Source organism: Phoca vitulina, unplaced genomic scaffold (genome assembly GCF_004348235.1).
Source record: "Phoca vitulina isolate PV1807 unplaced genomic scaffold, GSC_HSeal_1.0 scaffold3, whole genome shotgun sequence".
Taxonomy (NCBI): domain Eukaryota; kingdom Metazoa; phylum Chordata; class Mammalia; order Carnivora; family Phocidae; genus Phoca; species Phoca vitulina.
Window position 1 is genome coordinate 89,133,998 of NW_022589706.1, and position 6,366 is coordinate 89,140,363.

Genomic DNA, 6,366 nt, shown 5'->3' on the forward strand with positions numbered 1-6,366 from the left:
ATTCAAACAAACGGGATACTTCCTATGAGGGCAAAAACAGAGAAGCACAGAAAGCAAAGAAGCTACTTTTTAAAAAGTTAGTTTACTGATAATTTCTGTGGAATTGATTGAATCACAATTAAACTGAAAAAAAATAAGTATCAGAAAGATACATTGATGCAAAGGAAAGAAGTTTTGGTAAAGTCAACATGGTTCAAAATTTAGATGCTCTATTAGAAAGTTGGTATAGCAAAAGGTTATATTTTGCTTTTCAAATGTGAGTGCTAGTTACCTTGATTTTTTAGATGTTGGCATATATTTCCACAACTTATGGTTTTGTACTTTGTGAAAGACTCACAGCAATCAGAGAAAAATTAAACAAGAGTGAAATTGAGCATTTGTTTTTACTTATTCTAGTCTGAGGTTTTCCAAACATATATTCTAGTCCATTAATTGGGGTGAATTCTAAATTTCTGATCTTTGAAGTTAAGGCTAAACCTGTTAGTTACCTCTTTCCCTCTCCTATCTCCCAATCACACACACACACACACACACACACACAATCACACTCACACAGTGCTTGCATAATGTTTTTTTTTTAAGATTTTATTTATTGGGATGCCTGGGTGGCTCAGCCGGTTAAGCAGCTGCTTTCAGCTCAGGTCATGATCCCGGGGTCCTGGGTTCGAGTTCCGCATCGGGGTCCCTGCTCAGGGGGAAGTCTGCTTCTCCCTCTGCCTGCTGCTTCCCCTGCTTGTGCTCTCTCTCTGTCTCTCTCTGATAAATAAAATAAAAATAAAATCTTTCTTTTAAAGATTTTATTTATTATTTGTCAGAGATTGAACACAAGCAGGGGGTGGGGAGCAGTGTCACAACTATCCATAGGGTAGATGGTAAAAGGTTCTTATTATACCAGATGCCCTGTTATGGGGCTATATTTACAGAGGAGGGGGGGGAGGTTTATAGTATTTTTTAAAAGATTTTGTATTTTTAGAGCATTTTTAGGCTTACAACAAAATTGAGAAGAAGGTGCAGAAATTTCCCATGTACCACCTGTGCACACATACATCGCCTTCTCTATTATTCAACATCACTCACCAGAGTGGTACATTTTTTACCAAATATGAATGTCCATGGACACATCATTATCACCTAAAGTCCATAGTCAGTATTAGGGTTGATTTTTGGTTTTATACATACTATGGGTTTGAAAAAAATATATAATGACATGTATTCACCGTTGTAGTATTGTAGAGTAGTTTCACTGCCCCCAAAACCCTCTGTGTTCTGCCTATTCATCTGTCCTTCCCCCCAACTCCTGGCAACCACTGGTCTTTTTACAGTCTCCATACTTTTGCCTTTTTCAGAATGCCATAGAGTTGAAATCATATAATATGTATCATTTTCAAATTGATTTACTTTACTTAGTAATATTCATTTAAGTTTTCTCCATTTTTTTTTTATGGTTTGATAGCTCATTTCTTTTTGACACTGAATAACATTTCATTATGTGAATATACTAGTTTATTCATCCATTTATGTACTAAAGGACATTTTGGTTGCTTCCAAGTTGAATTGAACAAAGTCTGAATGAATAAAGCTGCTATAAACATCCATGTGCAAGTTTTGTGTGGACATAAACTTCCAACTCCTTTGAAATATACCAAGGAGTGCAATTGCTGGATTATATGGTAAGAGTATGTTGGGTTTTGTAAGAAACCACGGAACTGTCTTCCAAAATGGCTATACAATTTCACATACCTGCCAGCAATGTGTGAGAGTTCCTGCTGCTCCGCATCCTTGTCAGCATTTGGTGTTGTCAGTGTTCTAGATTTTGGCCATTTTAATACGTTTGTAATGTATATCTCATTATTGTTTTAATTTGCATTTCCCCGATGACATATGATATGAAATACATTGTACTTATTTGTGTATTTGCTTATATGGCTATTTACCATCTGTAGGTCTTCTTTGGCAAGGTGTCTGTTAAGGTCTGTGGCTCATTTTTAATCTAATCGTTTGCTTTCTTACTGTTAGGTTTTAAGAGTTCTTCGTATATTTTGCATAATAGTCCCTTATCAGATGTGTCTTTTGCAGATATTTTCTCCAGTCTGTGGCTTGTCTTCATTGTCTTTCACAGAGCAGAAGTTTTTAATTTTAATGAAGTCCAGCTTATCAATTTTTTTTTTTTTATGGATCATAAAAGACAAGCATGCAAGGTGTGGAGAAAAGGAATAGGAGACAATGAATATAGACAACTCTTTTGGAAAGTTTAGCTAAAAGAAGGAAATGAAGTAGCTGTGGGAAGGGGTAAGAACCAAGGGGATATATTTAATATTTTAGACAGGAGAAATAATAGCATGTTCATCTATAGATTGATATAGTCCAGTGGAGAGAGAAAGTTGAAGCATGAGAGACACATGAAAATTTCTGGATTCTTGAGTAGGTGAAGGCAGACAAAACCCAGTATGCAACTAAAAGATTTGGCTTTAGCTAGAAGCACAGGTGAATCATCCTTAGTAACAGAAAAAAAAAAAAATTAAAGGGCACAGATGCGGAGAGTTGTGCATTTATAGTAGTGCAAGCAGGGAGATGTAATCTTTAGATTGTTTTATTTGATGAAGCAAGGTCATCGACCTATAGTATGGGGGTGGGGGATGGATGTGAAGGTTTTGAGGAAAGAGAAATAGGTCTAGACATGTTATCCAGGAGAGTGGATTAGTAAATGGACTAGAGAAATATAAGATTTTAGCTGAACCATATTAGAGACACCCTTGGAAGATACAGTGAATTTAAAGTGATTGTGGTCTCCATGTGCTGAAGCCACCATTCGGTCATGTGAGTGCAGGTGGAGAGCGGGCTGAGAGCTGGTGTTTGGGTTTTGCTAAGTATCACAGAGCAAGAGAGGGGGATGATTATAATAATTGGCCATGGAATTTAAGTTGGTGAATTGATTGAATCAAGTGAAGTGAGAGGAAAGTGGGAGTCTGTGAAAATGTAGTAAGATAAAAGAATAGGTTTTTTTCCTGGGGTTAAGGATTGTTTGAGTTGGGGTACATATTAGCTTCCTATTTTGCTATAGCAAATCACCACAAACTTAAAGTTTAAAACAGTACAAATTTATTATTTTACAATCTTAGATGTGAGAAGTTTGAAATATATCTCATTGGGCTAAAATCAAGATGATGGCGAGGTTTAGCTTCTTTTGGGAGGCTGCAGAGAAGATTTTTTTTTTTTCCCCTCTTATCCAGCTTCTAGAGACTGCTCCCATTCCTTGGCTCATGGCCCCCTTTTATCTTTAAAGCCAGCAATGTCTATTTGTGCTTTTCTCAAGATGTCATCTCTTTGGTTCTGACTGTTCCACCTTCCTCTTCACCATTTAAGTACCCTTGTGATTACATTGGGCCCACCTAGATAATCTAGAATAATTTACATATTTTAAGGTTAGCTCTTTAGTAATCTTCATTCCATTGGCAACTTATAAAAAAAAAATTATTTATTTATTTATTTGACAGAGAGAGACACAGCGAGAGAGGGAACACAAGCAGGGGGAGTGGGAGAGGGAGAAGCAGGCTTCCTGCTGAGCAGGGAACCTGATGTGGGGTTCGATCCCAGGACCCTGGGATCATGACCTGAGCCGAAGGCAGATGCTTAACGACTGAGCCACCCAGGCGCCCCTCCATCTGCAACTTGAATTCCTCCTTGCCATGTAACATAGCAGGGATTAGGACACTGATTTCTTTGGGGGCCTTTGCTCTGCCTATCACAGAGCAGGAATAATGGAGGGAGATGAGAGGAAACATATATAAAGAAAGAGGTCATTGGAGAGTGGGCAGCTTGAAATTGTTATTTGGTAATGAGAAGTTCTAGAGGGTGACAAGGGAAAGAGCCGACTTCAGTGGAGAAGAGTAGTCTAAAGATCTGAGAGACTAGAATATTGAAATGATCATTTCTCAAGGGTTATTCAAATGCCCTTGACATTATGACATAACCAACTTGAGAGAGAATTTTAGGGATCCATGAGATAAAATAGTTAATCAGTGAGGAGGAGTGACCCACTGTGGTAGATTTTTTTATTGTTTAGCAAATATTAGGCTTGGCTATGTAACTTGCTTTGGCCAAAGGAATGTAAAGATAAGTGAAAGTGTGCCAGGTCTGAGCAAAGACTTTAAGAGGCATTACAAGTTTGAGGAAAATCAAACTCGATGTTAGGGCTTTCAAAGGAATCAAGATTCACAGAGAAGACCTATACTTTTATTTTTTATTTTTTATTTTTATTTATTTATTTTTTTTTAATTTTTTTTTTTTAAGACCTATACTTTTATTAGAGCAAGAAGGTGAAGAGAAAATTTAAAGAAGCTGAAGGTGTAGGGGAATTTGCTAATGATGGTGCACAGCATAGTTCCACAGCACAATGGTAAGTTTTCTGCTTTGATTTCTTTCTTATTTTCAGGTGTTTATTTCCCACCATCAAGTGTGCATCTCAATATGATAAACCCAGGCACCTCAAGCTCAAAACAGCTGAGACCCAATTCATTATTTCCCCCGTAAACATACTTCTTCTCTGAGAACATCTTTCTTTTCTCCCAAGCTGGAGATCTGAAGCATCCTTGATTCTCCCCTTACCCTTACTTCTCACATTCAGTGGGTGCCCAGGTTCTGTCTATTATACTTTCAAGGTATTTCCCAAATGGGTTCCCATTTTTCCATCCTCATAACTGCTGACCTAATACATACCATTTTTTATTACTTGCATGAGATATTAGAAGAATTTTTGAAAATGCCTTTACGTCTTTAGTCTCTTCTCCAATTAGCCAGCTTATCTAGTGAAAGATATGAATTCTGGAGTCAAATATTTCTCAGGTTGCATACCGGCTTTAAGACTTACTGCAGGACAAGAGGAAAGATAATTAAAGCTTTATGGTTTTAAACTTTCCTCATCTGTCAAAATGGGACACAGTAAAATTACCGACTTTACAAAGTTGTTCCTAGAGTTAAATGAAATAGCACCTAGGTAATTTATGGTGCTAAATGAAGTCCAATTAATGTAAATTTCCTCCTTCTTCCTATATTTCTAGAATAATCTTTCTATAATGTAAATGTGATTGTGTTATTCTACTATGAAAAAAAAATCTCAAATAGACTCTTTCTGGGTACAGAATGGAAAAGAAATCTCTACCATGACATAAAAGGAGTTCAATTATCTGGCCCTCATATATTTTTCTTTGTTACCCTTGGCCACAGCTTGTGGCCCTAAATTATAAAGAGTCTGTTGGCACTAAACTCACATAGATCAATTTCTAGGTAGTGTAGCATCCTGGAAATGGGCTAAGGCAGGAACTGCTAGTTGCTCAGCAAAAATCCATTTTCTTTCTTGTAGCAGAAACTTACAGCTGTAATCACTATCTGTGTTATCTCACTCCTTATATTCTTTATGTTTCAATCTTTTGCATTAAGATGGGGCCATGGCTCTGAGCGCTGGGTAGCAGAATTTACATAGAAATGATATATACCATTTCCATGCCTGGCCCTTAAAGTCTTACATAATCCTCCATGCTCGCTTTCTCTTCCTTCACCTGCAGGCCAGATGTGGACAGTACAGTGGGGGACTTTAAGCCTCTAAGGTATGGCAGAGACTTGAGACGACAGAAGTTTGGATCTGTGAATGATTATGTGAGGCGGTATTTCCCTGCAACCTATATTGGATGTGATGCAAACTAAAAAGAAGCTTTTTTGGGGGGTGATACTCCATTGACATTTTATTGTTCCCTGGCTGGGAAATGAGCTACAAAGGAGCAGATGTAACAGGATGACAGTTGAGGTTCATCCTTTATTATGGCAAAATATTTGGTAAAAATGTAACATGATAACTAGAAAGGCAGACCTCAAGCCTGCTAATACTATCTCTATGAAGAGATGTTGCCAAACAAAACATTATATATGAGTATCGGTTGCTTTTGGATGGGCCTGGTTAGGCACTGCAAGAAAGAGAAGAGCTCAGAAAAGAGTTGGCCTATTTGTTGGCAAAAAAGCAATAGAAGTAATTTGGAGGCCTTTCTAAGGCGGAAAAGTCAATTGATTCTGAACTCCAAATGGTTAAGAGACATAAGAGATGAGATTGAAAAAAAGGCTTTGATCACTGACAACCCAGTGAGACTTTTCAGTTGAAGTGAGTTACTCAATCCCATAGACAAATAAAATTAAAGGTATCTTCCATCAAAAACTAATGATGTACTATATGTTGGCTAATTGAACATAATAAAAAAAGAAAAATAAATTAAATTAAATGTTTCCAGTTATAAAATAAATAAGTCATGGCGATGACAACTACAGCATAGGGAATATATTCAATAATACCGTAATAACATTGTACGGTGACAGATGGAG